Source organism: Gopherus flavomarginatus, chromosome 6 (genome assembly GCF_025201925.1).
Source record: "Gopherus flavomarginatus isolate rGopFla2 chromosome 6, rGopFla2.mat.asm, whole genome shotgun sequence".
NCBI classification, from domain to species: Eukaryota; Metazoa; Chordata; order Testudines; family Testudinidae; genus Gopherus; species Gopherus flavomarginatus.
In genome coordinates, this window is record NC_066622.1 from 127,845,832 (window position 1) to 127,870,986 (window position 25,155).

The window sequence follows — 25,155 nt, forward strand, 5'->3', positions numbered from 1 at the left end:
TGCTTTGGAAAAATTCCAGCCACCAGGAAAAAAAGTGTAGGTGAGAACTGATTGCCCTGGTTTCTGATGTCAGTGAGATGATTTTTTTTGTGTGTGGTACTGCACAAAGTTGGTGGCGAGTCTACAATTGGAGCATCCTGGGTAGCTGGGGTGAGGATTAGAAAAAGTACTGAAGGAGACACATCTGGGGAAAATAAATGTTCTCTAGTTGAGAGCTGTGAAGGGGGGTAGGAACGCTAAGTTTCTATTTTTTGGAAGAGAGGAGATTGAGATAAGGTGTTATGCATGATATTGAGAACATGAAAGGGAGGAATGTTCTTGAGAGGAAGTTAAATAATTTAGGTATGAGAAGGCACAAACAGAAGCCAGGATTTCCACCCAAAAGAGCCCTTCTCCTGAATCACTGACTATATGAAGGGGAGTATGTCCTCAGCATGCTCCTCCATCAGATCTGGGTGACTCTTGTTAGAGACACATCCCCTTGCTGCTAGAACTGATGTCAGTCTGTCATTGGCAATGATGGTAGCCCTTAGAGTTGTGATCCTTATACTTTGGCACAGAGCTCTCCATATAATTGTAGAGATGCTTGGTGGTGGAACTCTGCCAAAAATTCAGAGGACCCTCTCCAGGACAGGACACGCTACTGTTTAGATATGAGAGGCAAAATTGATTCCTGACTCCATGGATCCATTTAGGAAACTAGATTCCATGTAAAGAAAGAACTGGTTTAGATCAGAATTCAGTTCTTGATCTGAAGTACATGGCTTGGGTTCGTCTTAAGCTTCAGTATCGATTAATATTTAAGGTTACCCGAAAATGTGCTTGATTTTACTTTGCAAAGTTACTTGGTGAAAGAAAGAGGGCAAAGAATTCCGAAAACACACCGCTGGTTGGAAGTGTACACGAAGACCTGGTCACAGAATTCCTATGAGTAACAAAATGTCTGCCCTTTAGGCTACATCTACATTATGAGCTAGTATAAATAGCAGGGTAGCCACAGTAGCATGGGTAGCAGCAGCAGAGGCACAACTGAGCCGTACTGAGTACAAACCCACCTGAAATTGGGTCAGCCATATCTCCACTGCCGCTGCCTGTGCCATGACAGCTACACTTCTGTTTATACGCACGTTAGCTTGATAAGAGCTAGCATGAATATGTGTACACAAGCAAGGGACCCGCACCCCTAGTTCATAGTGTCGACATAGTCTTACAGCCACAGAGATGAATGCAGTTGTAACCCACTGTTGAGGGGATGTTATCTCTCTTCCCCGATCTACGGAGATTGAGTCTGTTACAGCTCTAATTGAAGCGTGGCTCAAGCTTTTAGCACTGGAGGTCTCTGATTCAATCCCTGGTGCGTTGGCCAAGATGGCGGCCATTGCATGAGGGAGCCAGAAGACACTTAGGCACCCCAGGCACTTGTCATTGCTTCAGTTAAAATGAAATATTTTCTTTATTCAATTAGTCAGGCTCTTTGTCTCCCTCCTTTCTAATACGTGCATAATCCTTTTGGAGACCCACCTGGATAGTTAGTGAGAAGAGAATATGGCCACGCTTGAGCAGGGAGAAGGGCCCCCTCATTTAATATGCACTGATAAAGGAAGCATTGGACTAGATGATCACATCGGTCCCTTCTGACCTTAAAGTCTATGAGTCTATAATGCGAACAGGAGAAAACTGTGAGATCTGGAACTTTATAAATTAAAAAACAAAAATAGCCCTTGGATACCTTCCTTGTTGTTACTGTATAAGGGATACACACAAACTGTGTACAACCGCTGAATTTATTCAGTGGCACTGTGCCCAAAGTAATATAGGGGAGGATACTTGAGGCTGACTAGAGTTTCTAAGAATGAGCTCCCTTTCTTCTGTATTGTTCAAGAAAGGCTGCCTTTACTGCAATGGCTGTGCATAAGGGAAGTTCGACCTCAGATCATCTTGGCTTGAAAACGCATCATCCTCCACAAGAAAGCTGCCTTTCTGAAGGAACCTCAGAGTAGCTTGAGCTAGACTGTGCCATAAATGAATGAAATCCTTTGAAAATGGTGGCTAAGAGGCTCAACACAGCCAGGCCTCAGCTGTCCATCCAGACCTCACCTGGGCAAGTTGAAGTCCTGGCTTTTGCTCTCTTGGAGTCTGGCTGTGGAGGATGGAGAGTCATGCAAATTTTGTTCCTGAGGTTGGTTTCTCACGGTGACTTTGGCTGCATGTTTATTATTGAAAATACGAAATAACATTCAGCTGAAACAGGAATCAAAGTGGAAATTGAGCTGGGGCAACCAAACCACATTTCGTTTTCTAGAGCTCAGTGTGTGACAGAGTACTGTTAGCATTTTTCATTGAGCCTAAGCCTAAAGTAGTCATAAAGCCTTACAAAAATACAGAGCCGTTTGAGTGACCTTTTGAATATGTGAGAGCATTAAGCATATGTACTCAAGTTGGAATTTTGTGTATCTTTTCCTCTACCTTTTTAATACACCTCTAACCCAATATAATGTGGTCCTCAGGAGCCAAAACATCTTACCGCGTTATAGGTGAAACCGTGTTATATTGGGTAGAGAAGGCTCCTTGTCTCCAACCACCTCCACCAAGACCCTCTGCCCCTTATCCAACCCCTTGTCCCCGGCCTGGTACCCTTAACACGCTGCTCAGAGCAGCGTGTCGGAGCCATCCCTAGAGGGGTGAAGGGCCCAGGACAAATCAGCCTCCCTGCTAGTCTCCTCACTGTCTGCCCAGCGCTCCCACCCGCCGCTCGCCTCCTCACCTCACCTACCTGCCCACTGCTCACCTCCCCGCTAGTCTCCTCACTGTCTGTCCGGCGCGCCTCCCACCCCGTCTGCCCAACCACCGCTCTCCTGCTTGCCGTCTTCCCGCCCGCCTGCATCCTCAGCCCGCTCCTGCCTGCCACTCACCTCCCCAATTCGCCTCCTCACCTCTCTTGCCCACTTGCCTCCTGCCTGCCTCCCACCCCTAACGCCGCTCAGAGCAGCATGTTGGAGCCAGATATGCTGACCCACTGAGTCGCCGGAGTGCGCAGCCCTGCCCCTCCCAGAGCACTGCTTTACCGCGTTATAGCCGAATTCAGGTTATATCAGGTCATGTTATATCAGGGTAGAGGTGTACTTTTCACTTTTACCATGTTGTTTCTGGTAAGTCTGTGGAAGTTTTGCTTGAACATAGATGCAGACATTGACCCAGTACTAATAAATCAATAGCATAACTAGTAGCAATATAGCAGGGGGCAGCTGCAGCCCCTGGTATGCAACGAATATCAAAATCCTGTATAGCCCATGAAAATCAAACGAGTACGCTGTACCTCCTTCCCAATCAGTTTTAATGTCTGGATAAGAATTCTCCTAGCCTATGGGAAACATTGGCTGACTGACAAACTTGGCATAGTTTTTTCTCACTCAGCTCTGTGTCCCTGTCTTCTCCTCCCTCCTTCCCTCCCTGTCTCCACCTGCATCGGGCATATCGTGGCTGGTTATAGGCAGGGAGATGTGATCAGGGACTGGAGCCAAAGCAGCAATTCCTCATTGGCAGAATGGTTCCTAGAACATAGGAATGGCCATACTGGATCAGATCAAAGGTCCATCTAGCCCAAGATTCTGCCCGCCAACTGTGGCCACTGGCAGGTGCCCCAGAGGGAGTGAACAGAACAGGCAATCAAGTGATCCATCCCATCACCCATTCCCAGCTTCTGGCAAACAGAGCCTAGGGACACCATCCCTACCTATCTTGGCTAATAGCCATTGATGGACCTATCCTCCATGAACTTATCTAGTTATTTTTTGAACCTTGTTATAGTCTTGGCCTTCACAACATCCTCTGGCAAGGAGTTCCATAGGTTGACTGTGCATTGTGTGAAAAAATACTTCCTTTGGTTTGTTTTAAACCTGGTGCCTATTAAAGGATGCTGTTCCAGCCAGTGCAACTTAAAGCAGCCTTGTGCCAGGGTTTGTAGAATATTGTAGACCTGATACAGAGGGGCAGTTGACTCCTCCCTTATCTAGTGAGGATGAATTACTCACTAGCTCCCATCTAATAGTTTAATTTAGATATAGCCTTTTCAAATAGAGATTAGTATTTTCCCTCTGTTTTTCTTTAGCAGCATTTTTTTTTCCCTTCCAGCAAAAGCAAGACCTGGAGGTTTTTCAAGTGAGCGAAGTCAGTTGAGTTATCTCCTGCTTCCTGTGACACAGACTGGATACAAATCTTGTTCTTTCCATAAAGCATCATATTTGCATGAGCAATTAAACTGAAGGTTGTGACATCACAGCTTGTTAGATCTGTCCAGTCTCCCTAGTATTTTCCAGTTTAAAAACAAAAAGTGGATTAATTAATCCCCACAGAGTTTTCAGTTTATTTTTTAAAAGGAGGCTGTATATTATACTGTGATCTTAGAGGAATGTAGTATATCAGAGGGGTAGCCGTGTTAGTCTGGATCTGTAAAAGCAGCAAAGAGTCCTGTGGCACCTTATAGACTAACAGACGTTTTGGAGCATGAGCTTTCATGGGTGAATACCCACTTTGTCGGATGCATGTAGTGCACTACATATATTCACCCACGAAAGCTCATGCTCCAAAACGTCTGTTAGTCTATAAGGTGCCACAGGACTCTTTGCTGCTTTTATAGAGGAATGTAATATTTCATCCCACTGAAGATGCAAGTAGCAAAGGCAGAGGAGAAATGTCACCCACCATCCATCACACACACATACTGCTCTAGTGAATCAGTAGGCAGCAATAGGCAATATGCTGTCCCTTTGGAAAGCTCGTTATTTTTTCCTAATTCCTGTTTCACTTGATAAAGTAAAACTGTGTTCCTTCACAGTTGGTTATGGTAAAATGGGAAGAGCACAAAAGGATAGCATAAAAACTCATTTTGTTGAACAAGTTTGATGGCATGAGTGACAAGGGCCTACATTTTTTAAAGGTTTCAGAGTAGCAGCCGTGTTAGTCTGTATCTGCAAAAAGAACAAGAGTACTTGTGGCACCTTAGAGACTAACAAATTTATTTCAGCATGAGCTTTCGTGAGCTACAGCTCCGAAGAAGTGATCTGTAGCTCGTGAAAGCTCATGCTGAAATAAATTTGTTAGTTTCTAAGGTGCCACAAGTACTCCTGTTCTTTTTACATTTTTAAAATCGCCCACCCATTTTGAGTGCCCACTTAGAAACTTCTAGGACCTGCAGCCCCCACTGATTTCTGTCAGACTCATGTGTACTTGACACCTCTGAAAATCAGGCCCTACCTGTCTTGAATCTGGCACTCAAAAATGGAGACACTCAAAATTAAAGAAGTCTTTTGTACCACATTTCAGAAAGCAGCACCCCCAATCGTACTAACAGGCACCTTTGGCATTTTCTGTAGCGGGACCAAGCACTGAATGGATGAGGGTAATTGAATATATCCAGCCTTCCCCTGCAGCTGATCTCTTAGGTCAATATTAAGGTGTATTGTTGGAGGCAGTGATGCAGCTGCTGGTGTCCTGGTTCTGTGGTTAAATGAAGGACTCCATTTTTCCAGGCTATTCATTTGAATCACTAAATCCACTAAAAAAGAGTGAGGTGGAAAAAAAGTAATGGGTTTGAGCTAGAAAGATTTTGCTTATACTTCTGAGCTTTACTGCTTATGACAAATAGCAGGTGGCTGAAGCCTGCACAATAAATACATTGAAAATGATAAATATCCAATAAGAGAGAAATCTAATGTATGTTCAAGAAATCATAAATCGTATTGTACATTAAGAATATGTGGAGTTGTAGTCAAGGCTACAAAGGTCAGTGTTCCTTCACAGGTTTTGCTATCAGAAAGGAACCATTATTTTGGGGAAATCGCTCATTTCCTGTTGGCTCCAATGAAAAACTTTCCTTATCAGGATATAATGGTATGAAAGGAATTTGGATTGATCCTTAAAAGAACATAGACTTTCCACTAAATTTAAAGTTTTCTTAACGTTAGTGTTTTAAAGCTTGGCCAGTGAAAGACTGACATCTTGAGCCTGATCCAAACTCCTAGGCATTTGTAAAGGTAAACACACACTTAGATATTTGCAAAACTATGGCCCAACTCATTTTGCATAACCTACCACATATAATAATACTTGGGTCTCAAAGGCCATTAAAGTCATTTGGGTCCACGTGCATGCATTTCATCCACACATGGAAAAAACCTTTGACGAAGGATGTTAAGTGTATTTATCTCAGTTCTTGAGAGCGGGAAACTGAGCAGCACACAAGTGAAGTGACTTGCCTGAGGTCACACAGCAGAACTGGTAGTGAAACACATGTCTTCTGACTCCTAGTCCAGTGCTGTGCTGGTGCGTTTGGTCACTTCTGTTACAGGCAGGATTTGAACTGGTGATCTAAAAATCAAAGGCTTCATATGTGCTAACAAATCCCTGAGCCATCTGGTTTCTCTATCCATTTATTTCTATAACAGAACTTGCTTAATATTCACTGTCTCAAAGAAAAAGCAGGCATGTGATCTCTCCTAGCTAAGGCTGGGTATGGCTCTAATCCAGGGGCGGGCAAACTTCTTGGCCTGAGGGCCACATCGGGTTTCTGAAATTGTATGGAGGGCCGGTTAGGGGAGGCTGTGCCGCCTCCCCAAACAGCCAGGCGTTGCCCAACCCCCACCCTCTATCCAATGCCCCCTCTGCTTCTCATCCCTTGATGGCCCCTTGGGATTCCTGCCTCATTCACCCCTCTCTATCCCCTGACCGCCTCCGGAACCCCCGTCTACCCTCCACCGCCCAATCTAACCCTTCCTCTCATTCCTGACTGCGCCCCTGGGACCTCTGCCCCATCCAACTACCCCTTCTCCCTGTCCCCTGACCGCCCCCGGAACCCCTGCACCTGACTTCCTCCCCACTGCCCCATCTAACCTCCCTCTTCCTGACTGCTTCCCCAGGACCCCTGCCCCCATTCAACCCCCCTGTTCCCCGCCCTCTGATCACCCTGACCCCTATCCACATCCCCGCCCCCTGACCACTACCCCGAACTCCTTTGCCCTCTATCCAACCCCCCCTGCTCCCTGCCCCCTCACCACGCTTCCTGGAGCACCGGTGGCTGGCAGTGCTACAGCTACGCTGCCCAGAGCACCAGGACAGGCTGCAGTTCTGCAAGAGCCCCGCCGCCCAGAGCATTGGGCTGGCAGCACGGTGAGCTGAGGCTGCGGGGCAAGGGGAGCAGCAGGGGAGGGGTCGGGGGCTAGCCTCCATGGACAGGAGCTCAGGAGCTGGGCAGTAAGGTCCCGTGGGCCGGATGAGGCCCACGGGCCATAGTTTGCCCACCTTTGCTCTAGTCCCTATTGATGAAGCAACTCTTCCCATTTGGTGATTGTTTGACACTGGAAGTATCACATCATGTGTTCTGAAGACTATTCTTTTCTTATATCTATATTTGCTTGTCTCCTATGAGCTGTTGAAACTGGTTCACCACCTTGTAAGTTATGGCACAATGCGCCTTAACAAATGAACCTGAAGAGAAGTGCCATGGACCCAATAGGCTTATCTAACTTCAGCTTGAAAGACCAAGGTCCTATCAACTACGGTCCATGTGGCAGTTTATGCTGAGCCTCCCCTGGTTTTAACAAGAAGCACAGCACATACAGAAATATGCTCTTATTTTAAGAGTTGGTGTTCAGGAATCCATCATCTATGCTACACCTTGAAATACCTAGACACCAGCTTAGAGGTACACTGACACTGGAAATGTAAAGAGAAATGCCTGCTATAGTTCTGTAGAGAATTTTTATTGTCCTTGTTGAAGAGAGGAATATGATACTAAGGAATAGCTCTTCACAAGCAAGAGGTGCCCAAAAGTTTCCTCCAAAGCGTTCCTTCCCTCTTCTCCCTCCTCCACACTGGTACAGAAGCGTGTGCGGTCAATGATTCCAATAATTTTCTGTTGTCTTATTTATGTAACCAAGTATTTGGTTCCATATGCTCACTGAATTAGGGTCGTTGTTTGCTTCAGTTAACAAATACTAATAAAATACTTGGTGTTTATATAAAGGGTTATTGAGGTAGTAGAATAAGACATGTTTTAAGAAATATTCTCTAAGGCCATGAGTCTACCAACATTTAAATAGGACCAGTCTCTTGTAAAGTAATCTACCTACTTAAGTGCATTGACTTTTAACAAGATTTAGTGCCTCAGTCACTTTTGAAAATGGGAGTTAGGCTCCTAAGTCACTTAAGCACTTTTGAAAATTTTGCCCTAAAGTATCTAAGTTCTACACTAGATGGGCATTTCCTAGTAAATACAGATAACTGCTTGGGTTTTTGATTAGGTAGATCCTGTTAAAACAATGGAGAATGCTATTCAGGAACTTCAAAAAAATCACTCATGCATTGTTTTTCCTTCTCTTGCATGTGTTGTTTAGATGAGCTGTTTTCATGGCAATCATCCATTTGATATCACAAACTGCATCACTTTCTGGGCTGTCGATGTAATTGTAGTAATAAGAGAAGTCAAGGCTTGGCTTGCTTTAAAATGAAAAAAATCCAGCTTTTGCATACAAAGCATTTTGTTGCTGCAAAAGAACTATGAGGAGTTTTAAAGTGTTGCCTCTGTTTTCTAAAGGTATTCTGGGTTTATTAAAAAATGAAACTTGTGAGAGAATCTATTGCTATTTAATTCCCATATCACCAAAAATATGATGAGCGCTTTGCAGGCATGTGAAAAGAGACAGTCCCTGATCCAGATTGCTTGTGGTCTGAATGAACATACAAATCCAGAGAAAAGAAGCAACAAAGAGCAGTGTGAATGAGTGATGGAAGATAGTATGTTGTATTAATTCTGTGATTTTACCTCGTCTGCAATTTGGTTTATTACTATTATAGTGAATGGGGCTTTGTGAGCATACTGAATAAGTGACACAGGCTTCTGGGAAACCTTCAGCAACAGAGGCACACGACAGTCGTTGTCTGTTCTCATTTGGCCAGCTCCGTCATGGAGTTGGGGAGAATGGACTGTGGGTTGTTTGATTATGGACCAAGCAATGGTGTCTCTCTCTGCTTGCTTCAGATCAGAGATTTGAATCTGGGTCTACCACATCCGAGGTGAGGGCCCTAATCATTGGGCAGTTCTGGGGCATAGCGCCATCTGTTGCTCCACCCTGGACCTGCGAAGCCTTCCTGACAAAGGGTTTGTCGAAACGGATACATTTCCACAAAGTTTTGGTTTGGTAAATCCGGCATTTTTCGATGAAGTTGAATAATTCCAAACAGCTCTAAATACAAGTGCACATTGATATGTGCCTGAATGAGCAGGGCTCTTCCTCAGTCTTCTCGCTTTAGTTAGAATTTGGCTAAACAACTAAAGTAGAATCCCAGTGTAAAATAACTGTCCCTGTCAAGGGTAAGGTAACACACACAAGTGGTTCCTACTGTCCCAATGAGGTTAAAATGAAAATCTATGCAGCAGCAAAGTTTTTTAAAGACATTAGGAATAAAGTAGCTTTCTGGACATTTTCTAACTGATCTTAAACTGATGTGATCTTAAAGAAGTGCACTTTATTTGTACTGTTGAGTTCACAAAACTTTTAAACTCCTCAGAAGCTCCGGAAGGACTGTTAAATAACCCCTGCAGTCTCTGATTTCAGTCTAAACCAATACCTCTCTCTGAAGGCGAGTTGTTCTGCCATCATATTATTACACTTGGACACCAAGGAATGGTACTGTCTTCACAGGGGCATATAGAATTGTAGGACTGGAAGGAACCTCGAGAGCTCGTCTAATCCAGTCCCTGCATTCATGGCAGGACTAAATATTAGTATATCCTTCCCCTTCCCTTTTTTCACAATGGACTGCCCCAGCGACTGCTAGAATGTCTCTAATGGGCAGGCAGAAGAATCTGTTTCTCCTTTTTGGTGTGTCTGCTGGATAGTGGTTGAAGAGCAGTGGAGGCGAAGGGGTGGTGGCTGTGTTTTAGTTAGAAACACACTTATCTAATCGGAAGCTCTGAAAGCTGGCTCAGTGAGAGCGTGAGCTGGGGACTGTTTGCAAGGCATTTCTCACAGTGCTCTGAATCTGAAGAGAGGTGGAGTGCACTGCTCACCAGATTGAGGAAGACTGGGAACTAGACTAAATAAGTCTTAGCAGAAGGTATATGTCTCCTTGTGAAAACTAGATGTGGATGCCACTTTTGGCTGAGAACTGGGAATCTTGTGCTGGGGAGGAGAGATTGTGTGACTGTAATGCGGCTGAATATTTTTTGAATCACAAGAGACGGGGACGATGGATTCACATGCTTTTCATGTCCTGATGCATCAGCGGGATTTCTTTCTAGGCTCAGTGTCATTCTGCTTTTTAGAAAAAATGAAAATAGCTAATGCAGTTTTATGTCTACATGCTGAATGGAGTTCAAATGGAGTTTATGTAGTTTCTAGTTGGCACTGTGCACTGAAGTAGTGTGGGAGCTGCGAACTGTTCTTGTCGAGTAGTTTTTAATAGATATGTTGTTTGATTATTTCTGTAGGTTTTGCTGTATACTGATAAAGGTTGAGATCACTTTAAAAGTTTCACTGCCTTGTAGCTCAACTGGTCTTATCAGTTAACATTGAAAACACGGCATGTTTTTAAAAAATGTTTTTTTATTTGCATAAAAATGAGGAAATGAAAAGTTTAATAATAACCCATGGAAATGGTTGGATGCCTCAGTCAGATTGGCTGGGTAGCATCTTGCTGTAGTAAAAAGTAGCATGGATTTGATTTGTTTTTATTCAGAAAACTAGCAATTCCTGCTGGATAAAATATAGGCTATGGTAATTGCACAGGACACCACAGTGTAAGCTGCAGTGTTTGGGATCAATACTGTAGAATTCTGGAGTCTTTTTTTTTTTTTTTTTTTAAATCAGGGCTTCCAAAACCCTAAAGTACTAAGCAAAGTTGCATGATATGGAAAACTTTCTGAGAGAGCAGCCAGTATTGCACAAAAGTTAGGGAGATTCTTAGCCAAAAGGACTATAAGGCTGACGAGAGACAGCTCCATTCTGAAAAGATCAGACTTCTGATAATGGAAAAACAAGATAGTATCCACAAGCTGGCAGTACTCCAGCAAAAGTGTGGTTGCCATGGCAGCTTCCAGGAGAGGGTGTAACTCTCGCTGAGCAATAATTCGGAGACCAACAGTTTCATTCTGACACTACAGAGGAATGTTAAGAGGACGTAGGGGATGCTGAATAAGGAAAAACAGGTTGTGACATGTCATTGCCAAATAACCAATTTAAAGTATCGTTGCCTCAAAAAGACTTGTGGAATCTTGCAAGTACTTACAGAATACATAACTTATTTGCATGTATTCATTTTTGGAATATTCCACTACTAGCAAGATTTTTACAGCACCTTTGCTACTTGGTTTTAGCCAAGTATTTCCCTATGGGTCTTTGGCTTTATTTTTAATCTCTAATGTATTGTAAAAACTTAACTTTTGCCAAGCTGGTCAAAATACAGCTGGATGGCATTGCAGCAGGTGCCTTTATATCAGTAGTGCTAAACTGTTTCCTGCCACTGGTAAGCTGTTGTCATCAGATAGTTTTGTGTCCTATTAGTATACTAAGAGCATCTATAACAAAATACTAATGATAAAGGTACATGGTGCAAGTATCACCTTTTCAGTGGAATATTTATTTGGCAAAATATAAGTAACCAAGGGCTACTTTAGTCATCTTGCCATTGAACCTGAGAAGAACCACTAAGAATTCAACTGTTTAGCTCCTGCTACTATCAGCATAACACGTTTCCTCTTGGTATGACTTAAATGACGGCAAACATACCACTTTGAGTTCAACTCTGTGCTCCCTATGCTTCCTACTGTCATAATTTTTTAAAACTTTTTGTATTGTGGTACTGTTAAAGGCCACAGCCAGGTCACTACAGATATAAAAGAAATGAGCGTAACCTCTTTGGGACAGTAAAGTCCCAAAGAGCTTACAGTGGAAATAAACCTCTGACCAGGTTGTTTCAGGGCCAGACTTTCACTATGTGAGAGGGATGTGGTTAAGTTGAAGCCATCTGCAGCAGTTTGAAATTATCGTAACCTAAGATGGGTTACTTCTCATTTCTATCTCACTGAGCAGATCCTTCTTGAAGGCTTGGAGAGCTCAGGTGACAGGACCACAATGAAAAAGCATTTTGTGGTGAAATGACTTGCAAAGGGTTCCAGGGTGTAAATGTTTCACTTTCAGGCCCTACTTCTGCTCCTATTGAAGTCACTGGAAACTTACTATCGACTTCCAGGATAGCAGGATTGGACCAATAATGATATTGGTGAAAGATGTTTGTTAGGCAGGAAATGGCAATGCTCGGTTGGAAGCTTAAAATCCCCACCATAGTTTGAGACTTGAGAACCGATTTGATAAATGGGACGCATGTCTAATAGATTCAAAGTCTTGATGCGCTCAGTGATGTCTCTAACAGAGCGCATTGTGCTGACTGCGCTGGCCTGTCAGTGTGGTTTTCCTGGGGTGGGGAGGAGACAAGTTTAGAATCCCTGCAGAGACTTTGACGCATGCTGGCTTAACTCCTGACTCACCTTTTTGAGCAGGCACTTTACAAATGAAGACATATTACACACATTTGTATTTGATGGATGGTGGAACTGGCCACCTGGAGCAAAAATAGGGCAAGCTGCAAATTATTTGCTCATAACACATTAGAAGACCATACAGATCTAAGGATTATTGTGGACAGACATCTGGGCTGTCCAGCACTTTTAGTTGGAATCTAGTAACCTTTTTCTCTCATAGGGGGAAAGTAGCACTCAATATGAGTGCACTTGTTCAACAGCTGTGACACATACAACTATTCTTACATCCAAGTACTGCACCAAACTGGCTTTGGGTGTTCTGAGTGTGGTAGAGTCTCTGAACAGAGTATCATAAACCATCTGGAAATGACTTAAGGCTTCATCTTCCACATGCAGGGGTCAGTGAAATTGGAGTAGCCTAATGCTTATGCAAATAGACCTATTGTGTCTTACACTTCACTGAATTAACTGCATCTGGACTGGAAAACTGTGTTCCTTTACAATGAGGGGAAAATCTTTAAGATCTATGCTATTCCAATGGCATCCTTAAGCTATTTCCTTCAGAATAAAGATGCAGCAGCTGTGTGGACAACATAAATACATGCTATACAGGTTGAATACTAGTAAATAATGGTGCCAGATATGACCTTGTTGTTTTGAGCCAGATCTTCAAAGGTGTTTAGGTCCTTTGAGAATCTGGGTCTTTGTTCCTATAACATTCATCTTCATGGTATTTGAATGCCCTATGCTGGTTATGATAGTCTGATAGTTTTCCCATGGTGCGTGGAAACCCTGATTGTATATGAAGATGAAGGAAACAAGGTAGAAAGTAAAATACCTGTATATCTCAGCTTTTAAGGACATGCTCTCAAGTGATGTTCAGGCAGGGGAAGATTTAAGGAGCTGCTTGCATGGTTCTCCCTAATTGGATATTTTGCACATCAGAGGTGAGAAAACTGACAAGTAAGGAGCGGGTTGGGGGAGGGGATTATTGTGAAAATTAAAAAGCTGTGCTCTTAAGAGTACACTGAGCCTTTGACAGAGAGAGACGTTGTTAGACATTTCTAAGTTACTCTATTTAAAAAGAATTAGATACGCTTCACTATCCAACTGATTTGTTCTGCAGTATCTGATTTTTGCATTTTGAACCTAGTGTTATGTGAATGCTCCAACTAGCATTACAAATGCAGGATTCCTGAGAATGTATGTACTGGATGTAGTCAAATCCACTCTAATAATTACTGTGACTTTGGGGTTGGGAACAGTGCAGTTAGAGTGAACAAAGGATGAAGAATATGCAACCTTTGCTTAGATGGTAGGAGTGCTAAGATGATGTTTATCACTCACTGTCCCCAGGGTGTTGGAAGGAATCCCCAAAGGTACCAGCTAGCATTTATGACTGCACATTGAAATGAATCAAAGGGCATAAAAACCTATCGATCCCTATGTGTTTATATTTGTTGAAACACATCATAAGATTATGATATGCATCTGAAGAAGTGGGTATTCACCCACGAAAGCTCATGCTCCAAAACGTCTGTTAGTCTATAAGGTGCCACAGGATTCTTTGCTGCTTTTACAGATCCAGACTAACACGGCTACCCCTCTGATACTTGACATCATAAGATTATATTAATCAGCGTGAAAAAGGCCTCTTTTGAATTTAGTTAGTTTCCCTAGAAGGACAGAACATAGACCCTAGTTCAGAAAATATATCATACTCAGGTGATCTTAGTATGTTTGCACATATGTGTCAGTTCAGAGAATACTCTATGAATACTCCGGATGCATGTTAGAATAGACTGATGTTTTTATTTTGTTTCTTATAGCCTGCTTTCATTTTATGTCCTATTGTTCTTTTTTTTTGTTGGTGTGTAGTGTGTCTAGCCTCATGGTTAGTGTCTGTCTTCCTTTTTTTTTCCCCCCCTTTCAATTTTATTCAGATTTTTTTGGGCCTATCATGCGAAAAGGATGCAAATTGGGCCAGGACTAGTGCCAAACTGTATGTTTGACGGTTGCACACTTTCTGTAACAGCTCCTTACAGATAAGGGCTAGCAGGGTGCTAAGCCAGAATGACAAGAAAATCAAGCATCAGTCATTCAGTTTTAGTGGGAGTGTTTGAACATGTTCTCAGAGCTGTGCAAAGGATGGTCGGTCTTTGTTTTTGGTTAAGCAATAGGGCTGAGCGTCCGGAGACTTGATTTCTAGTTCTGGTTCTGCTATAGACATCCTGTGAGATTCTGGTCAAGTCACTTAATCTCATCTGAAAAATGGGGCTAATACTAACCCACTTCACAGGGTGATGTAAGATTTACAGTGTGGTTACAATGTGAGTTTCCATATTTTTTGCGTCTTAATGATTTCCGTAAGAAATGAGCTCATTCTACACGTTTGTTCTTTTTAATAACTGCCATCCCTGCAAAACCAATGTGAGATCTGAGTCAAGCTGGATTTTTTTTCCGTCTTCTACCTGATCTTCAATACAGGCTCAGTGGATGAAATGAGGTTACACTGGGTAATCCCACTTTCTTCAAATGATGCCCTCCATGACATCTGTGCAGCTCCAGTACCCTCAGTGGGCTTGCACAGGTGTAACTGGAAACTTAATAAAACTTCCCTTGGTGACGCACAATAAGAAAGTCAGCTGGATTCTGCTTTCCTTGTATTCTGGCTGTTGCAGTGCCACCAGAAGTAAAAAGCTGTGCAAACGTGTGTTTGTCATTGAAGTAAGCAGGTGTAAGATGCCTTGCAATGCACACAGTGAGCACATCTGTTGAGTGAGAAAGAGGTTTTTTAACAAAAATATTTTTAAGAGAGCAGAACGTTATCCTTGCACGAGAGCCTTATAACTTGCATTCAGCAACAAACCAGACCAAAAAAAGTCCATTTTTGCTTAGTTTCCTGCAGGCCAACACACTGGAAGCTGTGTTTGAAGTGGGTTTCTTTCTCTCTTTATTTTTATTTTTTGTATTTTATTAAAAACAGTTATACAAAGGAGGAGTCCATTTATTCATTTTCCTCACTGCGCAGTCTGGCATTTGGATTGGTGATCTTGATAGTAGGCTGAGCAATTCCCTTGCGGTTCTTGGAGGAAACGTTGTGAGCAATCTCTGCATAATAAGACTTGTTACTCATCATTAGCACCTCAAGTTCTTTGACACTGTGGCCCAGAAACGTTTTGAATCTTGTGGGAAGCATGTGTTTCGTCTTTCTCTTGCCGCAGAGACTGGTCACTGAACTGTGATGCTCGTCAGCCCTGAATAGAAGCATTAAAGTCGGCACTGGTATTTTGTTAGCAGGATGGGAAGAATTTAAGGCTAATATCAGAACTGAGAGGCAGAATTGAACAAGCTGCTGACCATAGGACGAAGCTACTGTAAAGCGTCGTAACTGAGAGACTGATTACCTCCAAAATAGTATAGCAATGCTGGCTATGGTTATACTCAGCCAGGCCCTTTATGTGATTTTTGCATTGCACAGCCATGATCCATATTTCCTATATGGAAGCAAAGCATAGGAGGTGGCACAGCACATAGCAGGGGAGGCTGGCAATATATTGTGAGGCTGAAGGTTACAGAATATGGATGAAGTTCACATCTCTGCTTAAGAGTAGGAACTGTTCTATCACGTTATTTCCTAGAAAAGAAATGAGTATTTGTTCTTGCCAAGGAATTTGCTGTGATAAAATTCCTAGTAAGAATTCCTGTGCCAGAAACTGGGCTGTAAAGAAAAAGTAAATGTAGATATTCAAGGGGCTAGATTCTGCCCGTATCTATACACTAATAAAGACAGTAAATTTGCATTATTGTAATGTAATTAAGGGTGGAATATGGCTCATTGATGGGTTATCCATAAAGGACATGACATCATTCGCTTCATTTTATTATTGATTCCTATTTAAATAGCACCAGAGTCGTACGTGACAACGTACAATGGGTAAATGTTTGCCATGCAAATAAAGTCCGTGCCTGAAAGATCTTAAAGACTTAAGATATTTGGAGAATTATTGTTGAATCTGCCAGAACTTTACCAAAGCATATACATATTGACCCTCTAGTGATGGAAAACTCTCTAATGATAAGGAGCTGGGGGATTGCATCAGAACGTGATACTTAAAGTGCAGAAAAATTACTGAAGTTGACATGTGGTTCCCAATATACTGTCTCAATGATTCCATATCAAATGTGCTCAGGTTACAAGTAAAAATCTGTTTTTCCTAACTGCCAGTCCTTCACGCTTGACCTGGAATCTGAAAATCCAATTGGATTTCTTTGTTTTGTGCATCACCAATGATAGCTTCTCTTATTAGAATCTTGTGTCTGTGATGGGAACAGGCACTATACATTTACTGCCCTTCCAGATTCAGTCAATCTAAATACAGCAGAAGTGTAGAAAATAACAAGAGGAGAATGATATGCATCGGGGTATATGAGGGATGAAGCTGGATGAAGGAGACATGTCCAAAATCCCATATAATAACCTTTATTAAAAATCTTAAAAATGAAAAACAGCACATCAAAACTGCCTATGATTAGCTTTGTTACTCACTGATATTAGCCCTCACTACATGTAAATGTAACACTGATCCCAACATAGATGTTTATGTAATTCTGATATTCAACAGTAAAGATATGATTTTTGTTAGTTTCCCCAGGTATACAGAAAGTACATATTCCATGGTAGCGTTGTTATACATGTTCCATCTGTGTATGCACCTTAAACATCATCAGACATTCAGAGTTTTAGTAAAAAATGAAGACAGGGAATCGTCAGGAGGTGCACATTTCAAAGAAAGATGTCATAGAAAACCTGTCTATGAAGTAAACCCAGTAGAAAGCTTGACCCTCAGGTCATGTAGAAGAGTATTGCTTCATTAAAGTCAGTGGCCATTTACATCCGCTCAGGACCTAGCCCAGAGAACCACTTATTTCTTTCTTACAACAGAGTGGGAATCGTGCAATGTTACATAAAACTGATGGGTTGAGAGGGGTCTCAAGTGGGGTTCCACAAGGATCTGTTCTGGGTCCAGTGATGTTTAGCATCTTTATTAATGCCCTGAATGTAGGCATAGAGAGTATACTGCTCAAGTTTGCGGATGATCCAAAGGTAGGAGGGGTTGCTAATACTTTGGAGGGTAGAGTTAACATTCAGTGGTATCTTGATAAATTGGAGAACTGGGCTATCGACGATAACAATGAAATTCAACAAAGACAAATGTAAGGGGGGAAAAAACAAATACACAACTACAGAAAGAGGGATAACTGACTTGGTGACAGCAGCGCTGCTGAGAAGGATCTGGGAGTTGTGGTGGATCACAGCCTCAGCATACCTCAGCAATATGATGCTGTTGCAAAGAAAGCAAATATAATATTAGGTTGTATTAACAGAGGTATAGCCTGCAAGTCACGGGAGGTGAGAGTACCACTCTACTCAGCACAGGTTAGGCCTCAGCTGGAGTACTGCATCCAGTTTTGGTCACCAATGTGTAGAAAGAATATAGAGGCGAGAGACAAAGATGATCAAAGAGATGGCTTGCAAGCCATACGAGCAAAGGCTAAAGGAACTGGGTATGTTTAGTTTGGAAAAGAGGAGATTAATGAGGAATATGATAGCGGTCTTCAGATACTTGAAAGGCTGCCACAAATAAGATGGAGAAAAGTTCTTTTTTGTCACAGAAGGCAGAACAAGAGGCAGTGGGTTCAAACTACAGCAGTTTATAGATTAAATCTCAGAAAAAGCTTCTTAACTGTAGGAACAATAGCACAATGGAACAGATTACATAGGGAGGTTGTGGAAGCTTCTTCACTGGAGGTTTTCCAAAGGAGGATGGACAGCCATCTATCGTAGATGGCTTAGATACAACAAATCTTGCATCTTGGCAGAGGGTTAGACTAGATGACCCTTGTGGTTCCTTCTAACCCTGTGAGTCTATGATAACAGTGTTATATATTACACTTGTTTGTTGACCTAATTAACCCAATAAATTGCCACGCTTAATGTGACCCATATGTTAAGGGATATATTAGCATGACATTGGCACTCACTGCTGGGACATACAGAAGTCTGAGTGATAATTGGGAAGTGGGCATGAAATAACAGTGCAAGTGTTCATAGCAGCAAGGCAGGCTGAGGTACCATGGCAATCAAGGGAAAGGCTGGTTTTAGTGATTACTATGCATTTCCTCTCTGCCATCCAGATTCCTAGAGGCCTCCTGATACTTGTGAAATGTTCTCTAGTATAATTTAAACCTTGTACCCATGGGAATTAATGTGGTTATGTAGATCCTCCTATCTCAATTTATCCCTCTATAGCAGGAAACCCCTAGCAGGAGGTTGACCCCTGCATAAAGCCACTGAGCAAATTGTGCTCCCTTTAAACCAGCTTGCTAACTGTGGCCCTCTGGTAAGAGGGAAATTGAGACAAGGATGTCCTGTAGGAAACCCTAGGAACAACCAGGTGTGGAGGAGAAGAAAGTTTAGTCTCTGGTGTGTGTTCTGTGTGGGATTTGATATACCTGTAAAGCCAGACCACAGGAAGGGAGGAAATTTGACCTTACACAGCATATGTAGCCTATTCAGAGTCACTTGCACACACTCCGTCACCCATTAGTGGTTCCACCTGAATGTGGGGCCTGTGCAGCCTGTCTGCTTGGGAAATGACATCTGAGCAAGACTCTAACCCAGATCCAGAGCAGCACATTTATATGTCGGAAGGGCAAGACAGAGCATTACCTTCCTGAGATGCGTAAGAGCAGCCCAGCATGAGGCTCATAGTGGACCTTGACAGTTAGTTTGGTTGCTGCTCTACAAATCATAAGTCAAATAGCCTCAAGCTTATTCTTGAATATTTACTAAGAGGTGTCTCACTTCCTTTTGGCCATGTGGTGTTCACCTGCCGGAAACCTCAGTGAAAAAGGAGAAGAGACTGAGACAATGTGGCTGTCAAAAATACATCTGGGGAGACAACACTTTTCTAATTTGAATTTACAATAAATGTGTGTGGACAAACCTACCAGATAAGGATTTAGTTAAGAAATTGGAGAATTCTGAGCTGTTTTCCCACTTCTCAGTCCTAATTCTGGTTGCAAATGTGTAGAAGGATACATGTCTGAGTATTTACATGATCCTCATTGCAATAGTAGAGCAACAGGAGCCTGGGCTTTAAAGGTACAGTACCCAAACAAGGACAAAGATTTATCACCAAAAGTCTTTTCTAAAAGTTTTAAATTCTGCTTCACTTCCCCTCCTGCTGGTAATTACAATGGCTAATCCATGTAGACTGAAGTCTTTCCAAGTATAGGAATCATGCATTTAGTATTGTGTCTGAGGCTGGACATCGAATCATAGAAGATTAGGGTTGGAAGAAACCTCAGAAAGTCATCTAGTCCAACCCCTCCTCAAAGGAGGACCAACCCCAACTAAATCATCCCAGCCAGGGCTTTCTCCTTAAAAACCTCGAAGGATGGAGATTCCACCACCTCCCTAGGTAACCCATTCCAGTGCTTCACCCCATCTCCTAGTAATACAGTTTTTCCTGATATCCAACCTAGACTTCCCCCACTGCAACTTGAGACCATTGCTTCTTGTTCTGTCATCTGCCACCACTGAGAACAGCCAAGCTCCATCTTCTTTGGAACCTCCCTTCAGGTAGTTGAAGGTTGATATAAACCCCTCCCTCACTCTTTTCTCTTCGGCAGACTAAATAAGCCCAGTTCCCTCAGCCTCTCCTCAGAAGTCATGTGCCCCAGCCCCCTAATCATTTCCATTGCCCTCTGCTGGACTCTCTCCAATTTGTCCATATCCTTTCTGTAGTGGGTGGCCCAAAACTGGACACAGTACTCCAGATGAGGCCTCACCAGTGCCAAATAGAGGGGAATAATCACTTCCTTCGATCTGCTGGCAATGCTCCTACTAATGCAGCCCAACGTGGTGTTAGCCTTCTTGGCAACAAGGGCACACTGCTGACTCATAGCCAGCTTCTTATCCACTGTAATTCCCCAGGTTCTTTTCTGCAGAACTGCTGATTAGTCAGTCAGTCCCCAGCAGTGCCTGAGATTCTTCCATCCTAAGTGCAAGACTCTGCACTTGTCCTTGTTGAACCTCATCAGATTTCTTTTGGCCCAATCCTCTAATTTGTCTAGGTCACTCTGGACTCTATCCCTACCCTCCAGTGTATCTACCTTCCCTCCAGTCCCCCGCACCCCCCCCCCCCCCAGCTTATGACCTCTTCAGTAACTTGCTAAATAGATAAAAGCTTGGGAAAGTGGGTGGAAAACTGAGACCAGAATGAAGTTTAAATTCTCCTACTAGAACTTGCCCTGGGGGACCAGCCGAGCACTGCAGAAGTGAAAACCATTGAGCTTGATATGTTATCATGTTGTACTTCACACAAGAATAAAATCTCTAATATTTGTAAGATTATTAAAATTAAGCTTTTTTAGGCTGCTGTGAGTTTTTCACAATTCAAGGCATTTATGGGACTGGGAGCCACCAAAGGGCAGCATTAGGGGGCTGTTTGTGGTGGTCTTTGGCTCGTAAGATTGTCATAAAAATTACATTATCATAGCTGGCACTGTGAGAGAACTAAATATTTGACTAGATACAGTTGTCATTGTGGAGCAGCCCTTGCATTGTGAACAGGGAGGTTTTTAGTTGTAGAATGCACACGACCTTCGTGGTGTTTAAAACTTGGCATAAAAGTAAAACCTTCTGCATATTTCATAACAACTATTTGTCAGGTGATTGCAAAGGCGTATCAATAAGGGGGGCCTGAGTACAGCTGTGAAATTATAATACGCCAAAAATGCACTTAATCATGTCTTTTGGCCAACAGAAAATGTCTGTTGGTAATTAGTTCTTCCTCTGTCAGACCTACTGGCATGGGAGAAATCCTAGTGGACTTCTGTTATTCTACATTTCTGTCTCCCATGTGCTGTTGTTTTGGAAAGAAGGACAGGAATGAAGTCATAAATAATAGGAATCTTAAGCTCTTGTATTTGCACAAGAGGAAAACATTTGTGTAATCAGATCAGTGTTCTAAGAGCACTTGCAAGATAAAAGTTTGTTTTGTGGTTGATGGGGAAAGAAAGGGTGGAGGCTCTTTGAAATACGCTCATTAGGTTTCCTTAGGTAACAGTCCGTTTGCAGAGTATGTTGTATGTGTATTTGCATAGTGGGTTTTCTTTATACTGTGTTATTGGGATGCTGTTACATCAACCCAGATACACCTGCATTTGTACCACACATGGGAATGGGTGCTGTCTTGTTACATAGTCCCTGGGACCCAAGCCTGTGCCTTCTCCTGGTACTCATGAATAGTGCTCCATCCCCTGCATCCAAGGGGCTTCTTGACAAAGTGGAAATAGATTTGAAGGCAAGTCGACATTTTATGCATTATGAACAGATTTAAATCACAGCTCTCTCTCTGATGTGGGAAGGGGAGGCACAAATTATATTGAACTTGGGTGAAATTTCTGACCTCCTTCTGCCACTCAGTGTGGCACTTGCAAGGTGCCACTCAGGGCCCTGTATATGTAGTGTGATGCAAAAGGCTGTGATCTGTGACTAAGATAAATGTTGTAGACTAAGATAAAGGTTTACTACTTCTCCATTCTGGGACTAGCAGCAGTTAGTCTAGGATCACGCAAAAGTGGCACTGCAGGCATAGATAAAATGGGAAGCGTTTTCTCTACAGTTGTTAAATGTTCTAACATACGTAGGTCTTAATATTGTCTTAGATGTTTGTGTAATACATAGTTTACACTGTCACTCACAGTGAGTGTGCGTGTGTGTGGGGGGGGGCGGAACGGGAGCGCGAGTATGTGCGTGTAACTTGTCAATAATAGCACGGTAATCCCTGTAATGTTTCTGCATCCTGACCGGAGGGACTCACCTCTGCTTCTAGGCCTGTAAGGATTACATTACTGTTCATCTCAAACTTTTTCTGCTCAGACTGGCAAAAGTGTTCTGTGGAAAAAATACAACCCTTTTCCTCTTAAAGTGCTTTCCAGAGTAGGTTACAAGTTATTTATCTCTGTTTTATAAATGGAGAAAACTTTGCCCCAAGTCACACAGTAAGTCAAAGGCAGAGCAGGGTGTAAAACCCAGTTCTCCTGACTACCAAGCCAGTGCCCCCTACATCTTGTTCCCTTAAAGACTTGTGTTCCCGGTATTGTCAGTCGGGATCCTTTCATGAGCATAGAATACCGTGTTTTTTTAAGGAAAGAGAATCCAATCCTGGCTTCAGCTACAGCTATGCATGCGCTGTTGAAGCAAGTGGAGGAGGGGAAAATTGGGCCCAACATGGGGTGGCTTTAATATAACTCTTGAAACTATCGAAATAAATAGAATGGTTAGTATTTTAAATAGTTTTTTCTTTGGGGCCAATCTTCCTTCCCTCCTTTTACAAAGTTTTGCAGTTCAAGAAAGTTAGATGAGTATTTGGTGAATGTACAAAATGCACATTTTACTTATACATTTGCTTGTCCAATGTGTTCAGACAGGTGTCAAGTTAAAACACTATTACTTTTCTTTTCCCACAGGCAAACCTGTAACAGAAAAGTCACTAGATACTGTATATAGTCATCAGTTTAAACTGATAACAGATACTGCTTACTTTGACTGTGTGAGAGATTTATACACACTTGAGAACAAAGCAATTTAGAGAATAATGCAGTTTTAACACTCCATTTGCCAAAGGTTACTTTATAACTCAATACCGTCCAAGAATCTGTGGTCAATTAACCAAGCCTACTTGATGGTTTACCTCATAATTTAGCCTGTCTTACATGTTGGTGTCCAGTAGCATCTCTCCAATGAAGGGTCAGTTAGCTTCCATTATAGACCTCTTACTGTAAGGGTTGTGATTTTTCATTTATAATAATTTACTTTAGGCTGAAATCTGGCCAACCGTCCAAGGGCTCAACCTTAGGGAAGTTTTTTCTTTTAAACTTAAAATCAGTTTGACTGTTTTCAAAGGAGACCTGTAAATCTTTTTAATCAATTTCCCTCAACGGTAGCATAATTGCATACGTTTGAAAAAGTTTTTTCCAGTGACAATTCTTCAGATAAGCTAGAGATTTGCATATAATATTGTGATGAAATCTGGGTGAGGTTTTCTGTGAATAGTTTGATTCTTGAGGATATCATAAAAATGTAAACCACCTATAGTGGTTAGGAATTACACTTTAAATAGTACACTTTAGCAGAACAAATGGAATGTCTTCTTCTGAGGACAAAGTGGGGATTGACTTCAAATAGAAAGGAACAAACTACAAAGGAAAGAACAGGAATTTCAGAAGCCAGGTGAAAGGCCAACACATAAGCAGTACAACATCCCGTGAATCAGAACTTTTGATTGTGGCTGAACCGTGGCATCTGGTTGATATACTGGGACTATGCATCTCTTGTTCCTAACACAACATGACTCCAAGGCCAGAGTTGTAAGGTTGAAAGGGGAATTAAAACTCTACGACTCTGTATGAATAAATTCCATTCCATTCCCTTCCTAACTTGATGCCTGAGCTAAATGGGTAGCTTTACTTTTGCTGCTCATAACTAGCCTTTACAAAGTTACACTGCCTTAGCTTAGCATCAAGATATTCAGTAGGGGATTATCTTCTCATAAAGCCCACTTCATCTGATAACATTAACTAACAGATTTTTGGCAATCAAACTTAAGAAAGCTTTTGGCCACAGGTTTGTTTCACTGTTGTCTAAGAATTCAGACAAGATCCAGTTAGAACAAAGATCATAGAAGATCGGGGTTGGAAGAGACCTTGGGAGGTCATCTAGTCCAACCCCCTGCTCAAAGCAGGACCAACACCAACTAAAGATAAGCAGAAGGGTTTGATATAACTCCAGAACAAGTTGCTTCTTCTCTTAATTCCCACCGAATGCTAGCACTTTCCAGAAGTTGAGAGACTGGGAGTTTTACTCCTGAGCAATCCCTATGAATATTGGGTTCTGGAACTATATAAAACACCAGAAATCCTTGCATTTCTCAGAAGGGCAGAAAAGTTACTCAGAAGAGGTGTTGTAGAATGGGGGGAGAGAGCACAGAAAGATTTTTTTTTTTTAGTTCTTCATGAATTATTATTTCCCTGTTTGGGGAAGATCCCTTCAGGAACTGCCTGAGCTTTCTCAAGAGTCCTTTTTCCTCATTAACTGGGAGAGGTTCCCAACCCAGCAGGACTGGCTTGATCTTGAAGTCAGATAGGGCTGTAATCATGTGTGACAATCAGCTCTGCAACCCTTGCTTTTCCTGAGAACTGCCAGGAGTGCTCAGGGGCAGCTTTATCAAATACAGAAAGAATCTTTCTTTTTTGGTATGGGCTGTATTCTCTATATACATGGACTATATATGAAAGATGTGCCAGAAAGTTCAGATCAGGATTTCAGCTCTCCAGAGTCTTTGAGTCATTTGAAGCTAGGGTTTGGTTTTGAGCCTGTCTCTTGTATATACTGGGAAGTACATTATATGTACTTCTGTGAGTGTTCGCCTCTGCATACATGCAACCAGCACCAGGCCATGACAGCCTGGATTCCATCGTTAAGTTTATAAGTCCTACTGAGCTTTCTCAAGTTTTCTTTTATGCCAGTATCAACTGGAACTTTTGTA

At 42.3% G+C, this 25,155-nt stretch overlaps 1 protein-coding gene across 8 annotated transcripts in view; it reads left to right on the forward strand.

Annotated features, from left to right (window-relative positions):
- Positions 1 to 25,155, forward strand: part of ABLIM1 (actin binding LIM protein 1) — a 317,067-nt gene that overhangs the window by 214,815 nt on the left and 77,097 nt on the right. The window lies entirely within an intron of this gene.